At 38.1% G+C, this 19,598-nt stretch overlaps 1 protein-coding gene and 1 long non-coding RNA gene across 7 annotated transcripts in view; both read right to left on the bottom strand.

Annotated features, from left to right (window-relative positions):
- The window catches only part of LOC127427567 (IQ motif and SEC7 domain-containing protein 1-like), a 281,442-nt gene that overhangs the window by 46,916 nt on the left and 214,928 nt on the right, over nucleotides 1-19,598 (bottom strand). The gene's annotated exons all lie outside the window — the stretch shown is intronic.
- On the bottom strand, nucleotides 8,558-17,896 carry LOC127427627 (uncharacterized). The gene is made up of 3 exons (XR_007894959.1): nucleotides 17,677-17,896; nucleotides 15,637-15,749; nucleotides 8,558-10,710 (listed from the first exon to the last, which is right to left on the bottom strand). It is a non-coding gene; the product is annotated as an uncharacterized LOC127427627 (long non-coding RNA).

The raw sequence follows: 19,598 nt of genomic DNA, 5'->3' as shown, positions 1-19,598 counted from the left end.
AAACTGTTTCAAAATTAAGGAAATTATAGCTAAAATTAGCACTTGTAAGCAATAACTATGTGGCACTGTTGTAACTAAGAGCCATTTATGGTCAATTCAGTTCTCGTTCTTGTTTAGTAAGCAACAGGAAATAACAGTGTTTAATCTTTCAAATCTGTGTCCTTTCCACGTAGCTTGAGGCATGTGTGAATAATGACGTAAGAGCGATTCTGTTGCTCCAGCACAAATAGACAAACAAAAAAGGCCGGCAGATTGGTGGACGTGCTCAGACGTTATCATGACCCAGACACTCCTTCTTGTCCAAAATCCCACTGAAGGCAGAGCCTAAATAAACAGATTTGTTAGGAGGACGTGCTTTGCTATCCTCCCTGTCTGTTTCCTCCTGAGCAGCAGGGACAAAGTAGCGCCATCTATAGCTTGAGGTCGGCACTGCAGCTGTCAAAGTCTTGAAGAAGCTTGGCGCTACACAGATCGCCCCAAGGCTGACAGGCATCTGACAGCGGGTGGTCCGTGACAGACTGAGACTTCAGTCAGCTGTCAGATATATGAACCTCACTGCCATCTTTTGAGAGGATAAAAGAAAACTAAGCAATGTGAAAACTATGGAACAGACACTGTCTGTGTGGAGTACCAGGCTACACAAGAGCTAAATAAGGACAGTGAAGGTTCACATGTGTGTGCTGTGACCGTCTGTGTGTTTTTGTGTCACTTTAGGTAACGTGATTGATGGGTAATGACCAGCAGAGTCCAATCTAATCACAATGAAAGACACGTTGGCAGTACAAGGGGCAAATCACATGTTTAGATCATAGATCTCAGCCTCTCAAGATTCAAGGTAAATGAATATTCTATCATCTATTACTAACCCTCATGCTGTTCCAAACCTGTATGACTACACCCCCCCCCCCCCCCCCCCATGAAACACGAGAGGAGACATTTTGAATAATGTTGACACTATGGGCTGGGCTACCAGGGCTTAAGCCATGAATGTTTTCCGTAAAGCCCTGAATGTTTTGATCATCTTTTTGCAGTGACGTCATAATTACCAGTGCTTGGGTATCAAGTTGATATGAAAACATATTACATTTTATTATTTTAACATTCCATTTTAAAGTTAAGGTAATATACTGTATATAAATGAATGATTCCTGTATTTCTATGGTATTGACAACACAAAATACTTGAAAAAATGTCTTGTCGGCAGCTGGTTTCCAGATCTCATGTGGCCTTTATGTGCACATGCAACAAGAGAGCTTGCGGCACGCGATTGCGGCCATGTGTCTTGGAAACTGTATTGAGTTGGTTCATCCAGATGCAGTAAGTACCAAATATTTAGATATATAACCCTGAAAACAAGGAGCAATATATACAGATATATCTGAGGAATTTGCTAACTTTAAAGTCAAGAGTTAGGACATTTGTGTGTATAGCAAAACTCTTTATTAAGACACGATGCAATAAACATAGCAAACTTTAGGTGATCTAGCTATTATTTTTCATCTCTAGTACCAGTTTAGTTTACAACCTGCTTTCTTGAAAAATAAACTTAAGCACCCGACGAATCAATGAAAACTGTATACAGCCGTACCCAATGAGTGTCAAACTACAGAAAGCCGAAAGGGACAAAATGGGTTTTTTTTTAAATCGCATTTTAAAGTATAGACGTATCTGAGACAAAAGTTAGTGAGACTTTTTGGAGTTTACTATATAAATGACACATCATAGACGTATTCAGGTTTTCATTATAAAATGTATTATATTCTGATATTTCATCAAAGAATGGCCCCACATACACAGAGGTCTGGGCTAAGACCCGAATGTCCACTGACCCTAGTACCGCCCCTGGTTGACACCACTCATTTTTCCATACAATGAAAGTGGAAGCGGACCAAGACTGAGACATTCTGCCTAACATCTTAATTTTGTGAGTAAACGATGACAGCATTTTAATTTTGGGGTTTACTATCCCTTTAAGGCTGAGGGGGGCTACAAAATATCACTCTTCAAACACAAGCAAACACTGTGAACTCTATACATCTTCATAGAAATGCTGTTAGTAATTATGCAGTGAATACCTAAAAAAAACGAGGACTATCTGCAGTTTGCTGAACGTGTTCGCAATGTGTCATTGCCAAATGGGTGGTTGACTTTTTTTTTTTTTTTTGAAGGTTGAAATGTCCCTATGGTGCTATACACTACACTTAATCTATAAACCATTTTGTAATTTGTGTATAATTATTATACACTCAAGTTTTTATGAGCTCAGAGACTTTTTTAAAGTGAAATATTCTCTTTTATATTTTCTGTCCATCCAGAGATGTGACACAAATATTTTTTAAAAGTAATACACATTTATTTACACAAAGAAGTATAGTGTAGTGTGTGTGTATATATATATATCCCTTATACATTCATTTACATCTACACCTAAAATCTTGATGTTGATTTAAAAAAGTTCATGGACATTTTATTCATTCTTTATATAACTCAAGAACTCTACTACAACAAGCCCATCTACGATTAATGTCACTCAGCAAAGTGTATGAAAAAACAAACAAACATGTTCTGCAATAAACTGTCAAACGCCCTCAAACCCAACAATTATTAAAGGTGCTTAACCTAACCCTCTGAAGGTAAACACTTCCGAAGTTTGTCAGCTACTTACAATTGCAGATTGATGTCAGCTGTCAAAACAAGACACAAATCTCCTCTCCCTCACTTTACTCCAATAGTGGAGGTCACCAAAAAGCGTGGGCACTGCTTCAGTTCCAGCCCTGCAATAAAAAATCCCTTCCCTGTGGCACAGGATACACACACCGAGGCTCTTAAGAGGCGACCAGAACCTCCCAATGCTGCTTTGTGCTCCAGTGGCACTGTTAGCACTGGCACCAGGTATAAAGTTGGCGTTTCTGTGTGTTCCAGCTCTGTGTAAGAGAGCACAGACAGTGTAATAGGGAAGTGCTGAGTGTGTGTGTGTGTAGAGGGTTCAGCTAACGGAAGGGAGTGGTGCGTGTGACACAGCTGATTGCTTTCTTTGAACTGAGGGTGATTCTCAAAGTCAGAGTGAATGTGAAACCATGCCGCGGTCAGAGATCCTGTGATTAATAATTACACTGCAAAACATTTTCTTAATCAGTATTTTTGTCTTGATCAAAGAATCTAAATGTCCTTTAAACAAGATACATTTACTTGAGAAGCAAAATTGTGTAAAATATTAATTGGGTATTTGTGTAAGATCTATCATGTTTTCAGAGAATATATCTTGATTAAGTTTATTTTTCGGTTCCACTATATATTTGGTGTCTTTAACAACTATATACCAACATTAAACTACATAGAATACAATGTATTTATTGTGTAACTACATGTTGTTTTGCGAAATTCTCTTAAGATTCACATTTGCTGCTACTGAGGTTGAGGTATGGGTAGGTTTAGAAGTAGGGGTAGGGTTAGGGGTTTAGGGTAAGGTTTGGGTTATGTTTAGGGTTAGGGGTAAGGTTAACACTGTGTAACTACAAATGTAATTAAATGCAGGTACAATGCAACAACGTGTACATAATAAGTACCTTGTATCAAATGCTTAAATACATAAATATATAAGAGTAGTAGTTAAAGACACCTAATATAAATTGGATCCTATTTTTCTAACCTAACCAATTGTAAATTGTGTATTCTTGTTTAAAGCATAAATCTGTGAGGTTTAGGCATACAACATGGTTAAAACTAACTATAAGGTTAGAAAAATAAAGTGTTTTTACACAATTTAGCTTCAAGTAAATTTAAATATATTTAGATAATTTACTGAGAAAAAAAAAAAAGCCAAAAATACTGTTTAAGAAAAGGTTTTATTTTAATTTTATTTTAATTTTTTTGTGTATATTATACTAGTAAAAGGTTGGACTGCACTAATATAATACACTAATATATAGACTGTGTATTGTGTGAATATTTAAATGGGGCAAAATGCTTTTAATGTACAAATTTTATTTTACAAAAAGACACGTGGGCAATTAATCTGAGCCGTTTGTGAAACTCATCTGAAATTCATCTAAACCCAACTGTCTGAGTGATGATCTTTTAATATAAAAAGAGAGTAAATCCTTTTCATCACACTCATACAAAGGAGAAGACACCGCTTATTTCTCTATAATAACGTCCTGTTTCAGAGCAGGAGAAATTTATATGGCCATCCATTCCAGAACAATCCCAGGGCTCAGAATGTGCGTCGGATCAAATGATCGATTTTACTCACACATGTGGAAAGTTTCGCACAAGGACCTTTGTGAGAACATCATGGCGCATGTCAAAGTCATTTTCCCTCAGTGCATAAGAATGCTTCATGAAATGTGAGAAGGCCTGGGATGTTTTCAATATGCATGCTTGCATAGACTGCACTCTGAGACACTGAGGAACCTAGACAGATCTGTGATACTATTTCATCAAAGCGTGCATACAGAATGCATACATACTTTGCATGAAAGAGCAAGCCGAACTTTCCCTTTCAAGATCACTGTGATTTGATGAAACATCCAAAATATAAATTACTACAACTACTGTTACTATTGTAAATTCATAATATATTAATACGGGACAACTTCAACTCGGACATGACAACTCATGACAATTCACAATAATAGTACGAGATGGTGATCATAAGAAATCGTATGAGGTGGCTTTACTTCCATAGAGAATAATAAATGAACCAATGACAATGACTTTAATAGGAAAACATCGGGATTTGGAACGGGAAGAGGGAAGCGTATTACAGGTTATTGACATACATGGACATACATCAGTCATTTATATTGCATACATAAATATGGAATGAGTAACCAAATTTTTTTCAGAGACATTTCCTTTCTTAAAATAAAATGTTGGATTGGAGGCTTGCTAAAATTTGATGCCTGTATTGTATCTATTTGAAATTCTATTTGTTGATTGGTTGGTCTAAAATTTGTACATTTTTGTGCGAGAGAAATTGTACAGTATCTTCGGATTTTGCCATCTAGACCAAAGTATTACGAGTTCTCACGGATCACTTTCAGGCAGATTAAGAAGCTTTCAGAAACTTTTTGTCTTTTTGTAATTTCCTTTTTTGATGACAGAGGTGGCTTATTTACCAAAGTTTAATAACAATAACTGTAGAAATGACCTGTAGTCAACATTTTGGTGGAAACTATGACAGCCATGGTAAATTTCTATGTAACACTATAATTAGGGTCGATTTATTAACATAGATACATTTTTTTAATTAAAAGGTGTATATGTTAGCATTGGGTAATGCAATATGAATTAACATTAACTAACAGTTGACAACTGTGTTTGTATCATTTAACTTTAACCAAGAATAATAAATGCTGTATAAAAATATTCGTCATTGTTAGTTCATTATATCTAATGCATTAATTAATGCTAACAAATGGAAACTTATTGTAAAGTGTTACCAATTTCTGTAATAGTGTGACATATTAACATCATGGATAGTTTTTAATCTTCTTTTCCTATGACAGGAGACAATAACTAAAACACCCATAACTACTCCAGCAATTTCAATTCAGAAACAGACCGCAGACTGGAGATGACTATTAGGTCTAATTCGTCTTCTCCTGCTGACAAATGTACATGCAATTTCAAGGTCAGGGCACAAAACAACACAATCTGTGTCAGCCATTTAGCCCATTAATAAAAATGAAATTCCAATACACTGAGTCATGCAGCTCTTCCCTACCACTGCACATGAAAGAATGAAAAAGTTACAGAATATCAAACATTGCATTTCAATGTAAATTTAAAGTCAAGGAATGACTGAACATTAACTTAAAATTACATTAGCCGAATAAATATCTGAATAAATATTTATGGTACCTTACAAACACCAGAATTCATGATGCGAAACTGGTAGAATGAATGTATTGAGCTTTTACAACCCATAAATTTAGCAAAAAAAGTAGTAAACGATCAAATAAGGTTGACCTATGTGGTCTGGTATTCCTGGCACAATGGTTAGCTTTCTGTTCCAGTATACTATTGAGTACATTCTTGTAAAAAATAATAGCTTGATTTAAACAAAACCCTTCGAACACAGCAACATGAGATGAACATTGTTAACAAATTTCTATAAAGCACACATTGCTCCATTAATTCAAAGCTAGTTTACTTGAGTTACCTGCTGAGGTGGTCTTGGGCAACATTTGCAATTACACAAATAGTGTAGCACATATGGGAGCTGTCGAGAGTAACCTTTACGAGGGCCATTCAGCAGACGTGACAGGCCCTTGATGCATACCAACATAGTAGATACTTAACACAGCACTGCTGCTCTGAATTTGAGCATATCTGGAACCAGTTTAAAATCCTCTATAAAAATTAATAAAACCATATCATATCATCATTCAGTCTGTAAATATGACCTTTAAAAAATTATATAACCCTACTGAAAAAAATAAAAAAAATAAAAATGACTTAAACCAGCCTAGGCTGGTTTGCAAGACTAGCTGTTTCATGGTGGTCTCCAAGCCTGGCCAAGTTGGTTTTTAGCTGGTTTAGCTGGTCGGCTAGCTGATCTCCTCCATCTACAACCAGCCAACAGACCTAGCGACTAGGCTGGGAGCAGGGGCGGACTGGCCGTCGGGAGCACCAGGCATTTTCCCGGTGGGCCGCTGGGTAATTTGGGCCGGCCCATTGCTGCGCAAGTACCGGCCCGTCCTACAGGCGATATAGGCGGCTGCCCTGGGCTCCAACATGCCCACGCATACCCCACTACAGATTGAATATTCAAAAAACTTTGTAAGGTAAGGCAAATACAATGGCTTTTATTTTATAAAACTGAAATTACTTTTATTTTGAAATTCCTTTCACATAGCACATTTCCGCATGTGCGCGATAACTTCAAACCTCGGGTGGAACTCATTTTTTGACATACAAATCACAATAATGATGACAACCAAAGACAACATATTAAGTATAAGATGAGCTCTGAATCATCACAAAATGACAAATAACTGAAAATTACAACAAATACAATAACAGCAGCATATATAAAATCTGCAAACAGTAAAGCTATGAGCAGTACATAGTCATTTGCATAATTTATTCATACCGCAAAGCATTACTGGGAGCTGAAGTGCGACTTGCTGAATAATGCTCACGCCTGATAAAAATGCAGAAAGTCCAGGGCCACTTTTTAGTCCCAGTCCAGCCCTGGCTGGGAGATGGCTGGTTAAATCTGTATTTTCTTTCTTTTTCCACCAGCTAAATTATCTAAGTAACTAGCTAAGCTAAAATGCATGAAGTGCTGTACTAAGCAATAATTTTGAGTTTTTAAATTAAAATCTCCTCTGAATAGCGTGTCAGATTATTTTACGAGTGGCTGGTCCACTACGGGGGTTGATGTGGCCTGTCAGAGATGATGTAACCGGCAATTGCAGTATTGCTTTTGTCCGGGCCTCCCTTCCTTCCAGCCCCTGTATATAGATCTCTCGCTTCACTCCACACATAAGGTCGCACATGCTGGCACATGCACACATCCACACACACCCTACAGTCAAACATCTTCAGTGCAAATACACTGGAACTCATCCAGTAAAACAACTTTAGTTTTCGTGCATTTAAATAGCGATGTACATCACACAAAGGCCATTAGTTAAAACCCAGTTTATATATATGTTGCAAGCCGTTGCCACATTTAATCACATGCAGGATATGAAATCAATTTTCACTAGTTAAAGGGATAGTTCACCCAAAAATGAAAATCCTCTCATCATTTACTCACCCTTATCCCAGATGTGTATGACTTTCTTCCTTCTGCCGAACATAAATTAAGATGTTTAGAAGAATTTCTCAGCTGTTTTGGTCCATACAATGCAAGTGAATGGGTGCCAAAATATTGAAGCTCCCAAAATCGCATAGGTCAGCATAAAAGTAATCCATAAGATGTCTTCAGAAGCAATATGATACTGTAGGTGTGGGTGAGCAACAGATCAATATTTAAGTCCTTGTTAGTGAAAATTCTCCTCACTGCAATCTTCACTTTAACTTTCACTTCCACATTCTTCTTCTTGTGTTTTTGGTGATTCACATTCTTCATGCATATCGCCCCCTACTGGGCAGGGAGAAGAATTTCAAGCAAAAAAAGGACTTAAATATGGATCTGTTTCTCACCCACACCTATCATATCACTTCTGACGATATGGATTAAAACACTGGAGTCATATGGATTACTTTTATGATGCCTTTATGTGCTTATTGGAGCGTCAACATTTTGGCACCCATTCACTTGCATTGTATGGACCTACAAAGCTAAAATATTCCTCTAAAAATCTTAATTTGTGTTCAGCAGAAAAAAGAAAGTCATACATATCTGGGATGGCATGAGGGCGAGCAAATGATAAGAGAATTTTCATTTTTTGGTGAACTATCCCTTTGAGCACAATTATATGTTATTCACACCTATTGAAAACACAATTAGAGATGTCAATATATATATATATATATATATATATATATATATATATATATATATATATTATAATTACATTGTTACTGTTACAAATATCCATTCCTTATATCAACAACTGAATTACAACTAGTGAAAATGATAATTTTTTTATGTTCGATTTGCCATTTCAAATATCTGGAAATGGATTTCAGATATCAATACGTTGGAGAGTAATTAAAGATATCTTAAAAGGCTTTCTTACTAATTACAATCACATTACAGATACCTGAAATTAACTTGGTCCACCAGCAAGACCAGTACCAGACAAAAACGTAAGCTTTTAAGCATGGGTCACTTTAGCCCACTTCATTCCATCCTCCTGTTTTCAAAGAGGCGGACATCGATAAAGTTCCTGTGAATTGTTGCTCTCTTGTAAAAAATTAGGATATGTGCACACTACTGTCACATACTTTGGCTCCTGTTGAAAGATGGCCAGGTGGTAATAAGCAAATCCTACAAACCTAAACATACTTAATCATCCTAAACCTTGTTTTTATGGCAAACATTGGGACTACATTCCTCTCCTTCGGATTCCTGGGAACTTCAGCTGATTTTTTAAAATGTTTTATCATCAGCCAAGTGACAATATCCACAGATCATACTGCAAACTGACTGAACACACAGCCACAATTTACAATGAACTTGACATCATCTCTAAACACAAGATTTTACTATATAGAAAAAAGAACGTTCTTTGCTTGAGGGATTCGTTGGAACAGTGAATATGTTGTAACATCCAAACAGCGTGTCATTGTTCAGATTATGAAAATGACTAACTTGCATTGCAATTATGTACTAAAATAGAAGGCACATGTGAAACAGTGCTGCTGAAATTGTTATACAAACAAAAATTCTTTTCCAGCAGGAATCATCTAGACCTTGTGATTATCATGGAATGTTTAGCAAAAAATGGAAAGTGAATCACCACTGAAAGAAAGAAGTTTCTTGACCAGTCCAGACCAGACAGGTGGGTTTAATACTTACTAAGACAAGAACAGAACTTTTCCACTGAGTCTCCAACAGCAGAAACACATCACATACTTTTGGAATGAGTAAAGTCGCATGTACACTGGCTGATTATTTTTTCTGTCCTTTATTATTGTTGCTTGTCAGATTGTACGATTTGGCCCTGGTGAGATCCTGGGTCAAAACCGAGGCAGACTTTAATGTCAAATTGTACGATATAGGCCTACACTATCAGATCTTCAGCACAGTCCAAAGGCTAATTTACATTTACATGTATTCATTTAGCAGACACTTTTATCCAAAGCGACTTATAAATGAGGAGAGCGATAGAAGCGATTCATCCAACAAAAGGGGCAACAATATAATAAGAGCTGTAATACAAGTCTCACATAGCTTAGAGCAGTACACATAGCAAGGAAATTTTGTTTTGTTTTTTTAAACATGAAGGTAGTTTGTTAGTATGAATGGGTATGTGTCTTTATCTGTTTTTTGAAAGAGGCTAAAAACACAGCCACTTGAGTGGAATTAGGCAGGTCATTCCACCAGCAGGGAACAGTCAAGGTAAAGGTCCGGGACAGTGATTTTGTGCCTCTATGATATGGCACCACGAGGCGCCATTCACCCGCAGAACACAGGCTTCTGGAGGGCACATAAGTCTGAAGTAATGAGTTTAGATAGTGGGGTGCGGAGCTAGTGGTTGTTATTTAAGCAAGCATCAATACCTTGAAATTAACTTGAGCAACCATTGGCAGCCAGTGCAATTTGATGAAGAGAGGTGTGACATGCACTCTCTTGGGCTCATTGAAGACCACTCTTGCTGCCGCATTCTGGATCAATTGCAGAGGTTTGATAGTACATGTTAGAAGGCCTGCCAGAAGAACATTGCAATAGTTCAGCCTGGATAGAACAAGAGCTTGGATGAGGAGTTGTGTAACATGCTCCGATAGGAAGGGCTTGATATTCCTAATGTTGTACAAGGCAAATCAGAACGATTGGGCAGTCCTTGCGATGTGGTCTGCGAAGTTCAACTGATCGTCAAACACAACTCCAAGATTTCTGGCTGTCCTGGATGGCGTAATCGTTTACGAGTCTAGCTGAATGGTGAAGTTGTGATGAATTGCTGGGCTCGCTGGGAGCATGAGCAGCTCTGTCTTAGCAAGGCTGAGCTGGAGGTGGTGATCTTTCATCCAACATGAAATGTCTGCTAGGCAAGCTGAGATCCAGGCCATTACCGTCAGATCATCAGGCTGGAATGAGAGGTAGAGTTATATGTCATCAGCATAGCAGTGATAGGAAGCCATGTGCCTGGATAATGGATCCAGTTTACACTTACTGGGAGAACAGGCTTCTTTCAGTTTGCCTAAAAACTATGATGACATGCTCTGACGTTTTTGCTCTGCTAAAGTGTTCGTTTGGTGATATTTCTCCTGTTGCACACATCGTTTCTTGACCTAGGAGAACTCAGCAAGTAGAAGAGCATTGATGATTGGTTAAAACTAATTGTTGGTGTGGCTTGAACATGACAATCTTCATTTATTTATTTATTTTCCTCAATGAAGTCATTTCAAAATGATACAGAGACAACAACAAAATGACAAAATGTATTCTACTAGGGTGCTTTAGTTCATTCAGGAGAAAGTTTTTTGGTTTCTTCTATTGTATAAATTAGGATAATCAAAGATAGAGGTTCCTGACCAATACCAAACCAAAAAATATAACTGGGCAAATGAAGGATCTGTCAAAAATGTCCAGTTCTACATAATTTATAACATATTACCTGTGTGTATTTTCCTCCGCTTCGTCCTCACATTACTGCCACATGGCACCATGACACAGCATATTTGGAAATGAAGGTACTTGCTCTTGCTTCTAACTGCACCAGCCCAGCTTTGCAATATTTCACAGGCAATGACTCAAACTTACTTTCAGAATACTAATTTAAGGACGAGTCTTGCAGCAATAGCAAGCATGGGCCAAGTTCAGTGAAACAAACTGTCCTTAGTCCCTACTAAATGCCTAAGGATGAAAATCAAATACTTGACATTTATTTTGAGCTATGAGCAAAGAACTAGGTAGATATCTCATTTACTGACAGAGGGCTCAAAGCTGAATCTTAATTTGCTTGACCTCAATTTTCTCCTTTTTTATTTAAGATGCAAAGTCAGCTGTGATGCTATCCATTATGGAGTGCCAAGGAAAGCATTCATTTGAATTAAACTGGATAACAGCTGCAGAATATTTAAAGCTTTGCAGACCCTCTACATGACAAGCTGCACATTTTAATATTACAATGTCACAGTCCATTTCTAACAAATTATTATTCGACTATGGAGGAGACTTCAGTGGTTAGGCTCTCCCAATTCCTTTTCATTTTTACATTATACGCATTTGGCAGACACTTTCATCCAAAACGAGTGCAGTGCATTCAATTCACTCATGACCTTGCAATTGATAGCACCATATTCTGCCAGCTGAGCTATAAGAGCACCCTTTTAGAGAATTCTACATAGTGCTTTAGGTTTACCATCAGCTTTACATATGATCTCTAATGGCACAACAGCTGGTAATTTGATATGGTTTTATTGGTGGATCAGTGGTCATAATCCAGAATAACAGTACATTGTTAACTGGAAACCAGTAACAGTGAAAATCTGTTGGTGACCATCGCTGACACATTCCAACATGACATCAACCACAGACAAAATCCAAACTATACGACCAAGGACACCAGCAGTTCCCTTGACGCAGCTGGAGCTGTTTGACAGAAATAGACTTGTTTTGTTGTGGCCCAGTGAATCCCTCGAGGAGAGAGCAACTACAATAAAGGCAAAATCACATATGGGAGTCTGAAGCCCCAATGTCAAACCACATATCAGTGCCTATATGCCACATATCAGTGCCGTTGTGTGGTTGTGACCACACAACGGTCAGAATCTTTGCTGACGACAATAACCCGACAGCACACAGAGGCCAGAAATACACACTCAGATCTTCAGTATCATAACATCGTGCAGTGTGAATCCGTCTGGTTTTCTTGTTGATATGTGCTGTGTCACAGCAGCAAAGATGACACTGTAACTCTAGAAAGGGGTCTGAAATATACTTAATGAGTCATGCGAGTTGTTGACAAATGAACAATTGTAATCACCATCACAGCAGAACCAAAGTATTTTGGGTAGTTTGAGTTTGCAGTTTAGAAAAACAGACAGTTACTGACTCCTGCTATGCAAATATGGATGTACAGAAATGAGTCACATGAAAAGTGATCTATAGGCAATGAATGTGTCTGCAAAAAAGGCCATAACAACCACTGACATTGAGAGGGACATGTCTACACCAATATTCAGAATAGAGGTTGATCAATTTGTTTTATTTTCACCGATTCTCAAGTTTCTCCAATTCAACAAGTCTACAATCAATATGAACACAAGGGAGTTGATTCCGAGAGTTTCAGTACCCTAGGATCGCCCACATAATGCCAACACACTAACAAGTGGCATCTCCTAAAATACTTTTTTGCATCGTCTGTAGTGTTTACCTTCCCCTGTGGCGTGACCGGAAGCACGTTGCGTCTGCAGCGTCTGTGACCCGGGTTCGGATCCAGCGTTGAAACAAAGAAGTAATCACGTTTGCATAATCAGTGGCAAGCATGATTCGGATATTGCATTTTTATCTCTAACATGAAATTTTCACTCCACTGATGGTTAGGTTTAGGTTTGAGGTTTGGGGTTCGGGTTGGGGGGGTTCAGTTCATAAAATAATCATTCCTCTTCACTGTATTATAGCCTGTACAGCTGAAAATAAGTCGCTTCACAACTCGCTTTTGGCATCCCTCCATGAACATTTCACCTGGAAAATGGAGCTCACATGTGCCCATACGCCCAACAACAGTTACCGATTTGACCACTGGGGGCAGTGTTTCGCATTTCAACAGAGATGGGCCACTTCTATTAAAATTAATGGGAGAAATTGGAATGCCCAACAGATGAAGAAAAGGAAGCCCCGCCTTACAGGTAAAAGATCCTTTTAGATATAGACATCGCCTGTCAATCAACTTGATAACACGCATGTGCATTAGCTAGACAAGCCAGGAAAACAGCGTTTTTAAGCGTAATCTGAGGTAAAGAAGCACAATTTATGATACCAGTCTTGTCAGATTTTACTGCTGATTTTAAATATGTTCTTTAATTGTAATCTTGACCAACCGTTTTGGATATTTCGGTCTTTCCCCATTCAAGTAGATAGGAGCTGTACTTGTATGCCACTTGTTTACATGGAAAAATAGCTGCCCAGCCTGCCCGGGAGTGTTCCAAAGATGGCTGCCGAGTGGACTGACTTTGGTAAGCACAGACTGATTTCAGCTAAAGAAAAGTCAGCCTAATGTTTCCGATTTCAATGTGAGATCAGTCTGTAGCAATGCATGATCAACATAAACAATCACTCTCCAAGCTAAACCCATACTGAATCCAAATGGTGGATTTGTATACAGTATTCTTTGTGTTTTGTTACTTTGGGCTGATTGAGCGACCATCCAGCCAATCACAGGTGACAACCCTTAACCGAAACAACCCTTACGTAATAGGCTGTCAGTCAGATAGTCTAATCAACACGGCTCCGTTCATTTCTACAAAGTTGCTTTCAACAATGCTCATTTATTCATGTTTTTTATCTGCATTGATGTTGATCTAAAATAATAATCTAGAGATGAGAAACACACAAACGAGTGTTATTAAAAGGACAATCCTTCTAAGCACACATTGTAAGTGGAGTTTATATCAGTGCCTGAGTCTTCATTAAGTTATGCTTTTTACATTATGTTTGTGAGGTAATAGTTTGATCGGTTGTTTTTGCCAATTTAAGCAGATTACTAGATCTGTGTTAAATATTTAAAGCTATTTTTAGTATCAGCTCCTTTTTTTTACCTCTATGTTGGTGTGCAGTCGACAAACTGTAGGAAAAAAGATAGATCTGCTGTGTTCTTAGAACACTTAGGCATTTTACTGAAGTAACTAGACATGTAGACATGCTTTTTTATACATCAAAACGTATGGACGTTACTGAAACTCATTATAATTATTATATGACTATTATTGTTGTCTTTTGATAAAAGTCATAGATTTGCTTTGTTATTATAATGCTTAAAACCTCTACTAAAGTCTCTTTGTATGTCTGTAGACATACACATTTTTGAAGTGACTAACTCATTTTATACAAGACACTCATTTGTCACCACCTTCTGGCATCACTAGAAATCATTGAATCATTAAATGGATCTGAACGAATTTTGGTGAACGTTGTCAAAACACTCGAGCCATTTGGATACAATTAAATCTAAAAAAAATTTAATTGTGCACATGCACAATTGTCATTATTGTAATTGATTAAATAATTTATTCAGGACCAGCTTGTGCTCAGTCTTTTATTGCTCCATAAATTGCCCTTAATCTTTGCAGTTTATTTAGCAAATTTTTGCAATTATTTTGCAATACGTGAATCTTTAAAATACTACAAATATTACAAGTAAATAATACATATATATTAATATCATACTTAAATCATACTTATATATTTATATATACTGTAATATATTAATACTGCACTGTAAGTGTTGGGTCTGGGCGAGCCACCTACTGACAGCTGTCTCCCCACTTTTAAAATGACTGTTCCACCCCTGACTCTCTATTTTTTACAACTCTATTATTGCAGTCTAATACTGTATTGTAAAAGCAGAGCAGATCAACATATTAGCATAAGCTAATAATGCAGTATAAAATAAAAATGGTTCTACCTTTAAACTCATATTTTCACATATTCCTAGTCTGTGACTTAACATACAGTTGAAGTCGAAGTTTACATACACTTAGGTCATTAAAACAAATTTTTTAACCACTCCACAGATTTAATATTAGCAAACTATAGTTTGGGCAAGTCGTTTAGGACAGCTACTTTGTGCATGACATGAGTAATTTTTCCAACAACTGTTTACAGACAGATTGTTTCACTTTTAATTGACTATATCACAATTCCAGTGGGTCAGAAGTTTGCATACACTAAGTTAACTGTGTCTTTAAGCAAATTGGAAAAGTCCAGAACTTTAGACAATTAGCCAATTAGATTCTGATAGGAGGTGTACTGAATTGGATGTGTAGCTGTGGATGTATTTTAAGGCCTACCTTCAAACTCAGTGCCTCTTTGCTTGACAGACCTCAGAAAAAAATTGTGGACCTCCACAAGTGTAGTTCATCCTTGGGAGCAATTTCCAAACACCTGAAGGTACCACGTTCATCTGTACAAACAACAGTATGCAAGTATAAACACCATGGGACCACGCAGCCATCATACCGCTCAGGAAGGAGACGCATTCTGTCTCCTAGATATGAACGTAGTTTTGGTGTGAAAAGTGCAAATCAATCCCAGAACAACAGCAAAGGACCTTGTGAAGATGCTGGAGGAAACAGGTAGACAAGTATCTATATCCACAGTAAAACGAGTCTTATATCGACATAACCTGAAAGGCTGCTCAGCAAGGAAGAAGCCACTGCTCCAAAACCGCCATAAAAAAAAAAAAAACAGACTACAGTTTGCATGTGCACATGGGGACAAAGATCTTACTTTTCTGAGAAATGTCCTCTGGTCTAATGAAACAAAAATGTAACTATTTGGCCACAATGACCATTGTTATGTTTGGAGGAAAAAGGGCGAAGCCAAAGAACACCATCCCAACCATGAAGCATGGGGGTGGCAGCATCATGTTGTGGGGGTGCTTTGCTGCAGGAGGGACTTTTGCACTTCACAAAATAGATGCCATCATGAGGAAGGAAAAAGATGTGGATATATTGAAGCAACATCTCAAGATATCAGCCAGGAAGTTAAAGCTTGGTCGCAAATGGGTCTTCCAAATGGACAATGACCCCAAACATACCTCAATCCTGACCTCAATCTGATGCCTACAATCCTGACTCGGTTACACCAGTTCTGTCTGGAGGAATGGGCCAAAATTCCAGCAACTTATTGTGAGAAGCTTGTGGAAAGCTACCCAAAATGTTTGTCCCAAGTTAAACAATTTAAAGGCAATGCTACCAAATACTAACAAAGTGTATGTAAACTTCTGACCCATTGGGAATGTGATGAAAGGAATAAAATCTGAAATAAATAATTCTCTCTACTATTATTCTGACATTTCACATTCTTAAAATAGTGATCCTAACTGACCTAAGACAGGGAACTTTTCTATGATTAAATGTCAGGAATTTTGAAAAACTGAGTTTAAATGTATTTGGCTAAGGTGTATGTAAACTTCTGACTTCAACTGTAAGCTCTAATTACATCAGCAGATCCAAAGATAATTTAGTTGACACTCGTGTGCACGCAAAAACAGGCTCCACTTAGATGAGTCTCGCTGAATTCGTAACCACAAAGCATTATAGTTGCATTATCTGATACCAGGCAGCTTAATGTTGTATAATCTTCCTCCAAACTGAAGATCCACCCCCCCAAGGACATGACAGGAACCAAAACACTCCCTGGACCTCACCAGAAGAGACCATAGACATAACAAAACCAGAAAAAAATGTCTCAACATAACAGAGAGGCAGGAGTTTATGTCTTGCTTTATATAAATACTGACTGCTGGCTGCTAACAGACAGTAAAACAAGATGGAATCAGTGAGGAATGTTGTATAATATAGGCTATAGCTTTAGGATGTAATTTTCCCATTTACTCTTGTGAATGCATTTAATTCCTTTAATGGAGCCAGGGAAGCCAATCTACTTTATGATCGGAGTAAATGTGTTTATGTCAGTCGTTTCTGTTTCACTGCCATGATCCTAATGGATCAACATATCAAACACGCACCGAGATCTATCTAAGGAATCAATGCGATGTTCACTAGCCTACTACTACATAGTGCTCCATCAGCAAAGTGGCAAAGTTACGGCAAGAAACAGTGGGGGTCATAGTCAGTGTCTGAAAGTTTTATGTGGTCTGTTTGGCTTAGTAAGCAAACAACCCGGTGTCCTCAAACCGGTCTGCATCAGTAAGAATGACATCAGAATACGGAAGAGAGAGAGAGATAGCTGCATGCCTCAACAGCTGCTGCAGTCATCTCTGCCAGACACCTGCGTGCTCAGGCACTAAACACCCGCAAATACACACTCACACACACACACACACACACACACACACACACACACACACACACACACACACCTACCTCTCACTTCATCCCAAAGCTGGCTGGCCACAAAAAACATGTAGAGAGCAGCATCTGGAGTTTGCACTCTAACTCAAAAGCCAAAACAGGACAGGATAAAGTCACCCATCCCTGACTGTAAAAAGCCGAGTGGTTGTCGCAAGAGTCACTACAGACCAGAAAACCTCCAGTTCTGCACCTAGCGTGACGATGCACTCCACTGGGCTGTCTACCTCCCTCCTGTTCCCCAGCCTCCTGTCCCTGGCATGCTCTCTCGGTTTCTCTCTTACCACCTCACTCTCTCTCTCTCTCTCTGCTCCTCTCAGCACCTCCCCCTGCACTACTCCCTCCCTCCCACCCCCTCTGTCAGTCTACCTTCGGTGTGTTTGCTGTTGAAGGTGGTGTTTCTGTGCTTTTGCCCTATGCTTCGTCCTTTAGCGCTTTATTTTTACTGCACTGCAAGGTCAGTGCATTTTTCCACAGTTAGAAAAGGGGGGTTGGACAGAGAGAAAAACAGATAGAGAGACAAAAAGGGTGAAAGAGAGACAGGCAGAGAACAAGCAATAACACAAGCTGGGAAAGACAACATAGTTTGGGGGGGGTGCCAAGGGGGAGGGCACTGTCCTTCCAGTGGCCAGATATGAAATTGTTTCATCATTGTTTGAGTGTGTGAATAAAACAAAGGCAATCAATGATTAGTTGAGTACTATTTTTGTGGCTAAAATTGTATAGTCATGACTGAACTAATTTCTTAACAGTATCTTTAAACGCGAGAGGTCACTACGGGTCAAAAGGTTTTAGGTTTAATACAAGTTAGGCTCAATCAGCAGCATTTTTTGCTACAACTTACTTCGACTCTTCCCTTATTCATTAAAAAAAGAAAATCATGGTTCCAGTAAGGCATTTACAATGGAAGTGAATGAAGCCAGTCCAAAAATGCTAAAATACACATCCTGTTAGAAGTATATTATAAATGTTAGCATGATTTTAGTGATAAAATTGCTTTCTAACCTTATCAGTCTGAAGTTATATGCAATTTTAACAACTTTGTTGCCATGATGATGCAACGGCAAAACCTTGTAAGGGATTTTATCACACCATCATCATGTAGAACAGAGATTTTATCACACTAAAGCCATGTTACCATGTATAAATTTTACGTCTTGTGTTTATACTTTTGAAATAAATGTGTATTTTAATGTTTATAGACTGGCCCCATTCACCTCAAGTGTCTTAATCAATTTTCTTTATTATAGAGGGAGGAGTCAATATTATTTTCTGTGGTGCTCAACATTATGCTAAATTTCCTGTCAATTGAACCCCGAACATTCCTTTATGTGGAGTTCTTACACTAGCACATATGTGGCTTATCTAATCAGAATTTAGAGTCGGAACGATCCATTTTATAGGATCACGCCACCACAGACTACCTTTCTTAAATGTTGTTATTGTCACGACAATACGTTTTTTTTAGTCAGCTGAACACAAAAATCAATAATCAACTTTCCAGCAAGTGATACTTTGTTTCCAGTGATTGTAATTTCTAAGTAGATTTATGCTGTCCCTGTGCATTAAAAAGTGTGTAAATGCAAGTTTTTGTGGTATATATGCACAAAAATGAAACTGCACCTACAGTATCTAGTACAACACAAAACGAACTTTAATGCAGTTAATTTCAGTTCCACGATATTAACAACTAACTTTAGCTATAAACGGAAGCTCAAGGCTGTCTCCCATAGTTATTATCTACTCTCTATATCTGGATTTTAGTGTCTCTAGTGAATAAGTGTTGCTGACTTACTGTCGCGCCTTTAAAAGGCAGATGGCATGTAGCGGCATCAATGTCCCGTGCGTGTTCCTGTAAAAACGCAAACGTCCTTGAGAGCCACTGACCTCTGCACTTTGGCTCACAACACAGAGAGGTCTAAACCGCAGAGCGCTCC

The sequence above is a fragment of the Myxocyprinus asiaticus genome, chromosome 37 (genome assembly GCF_019703515.2).
Source record: "Myxocyprinus asiaticus isolate MX2 ecotype Aquarium Trade chromosome 37, UBuf_Myxa_2, whole genome shotgun sequence".
In the NCBI taxonomy this organism is placed as follows: Eukaryota; Metazoa; Chordata; class Actinopteri; order Cypriniformes; family Catostomidae; genus Myxocyprinus; species Myxocyprinus asiaticus.
The sequence above is the reverse complement of the archived record's forward strand: the minus strand, read 5'-3'. Positions and strand labels throughout refer to the sequence as shown.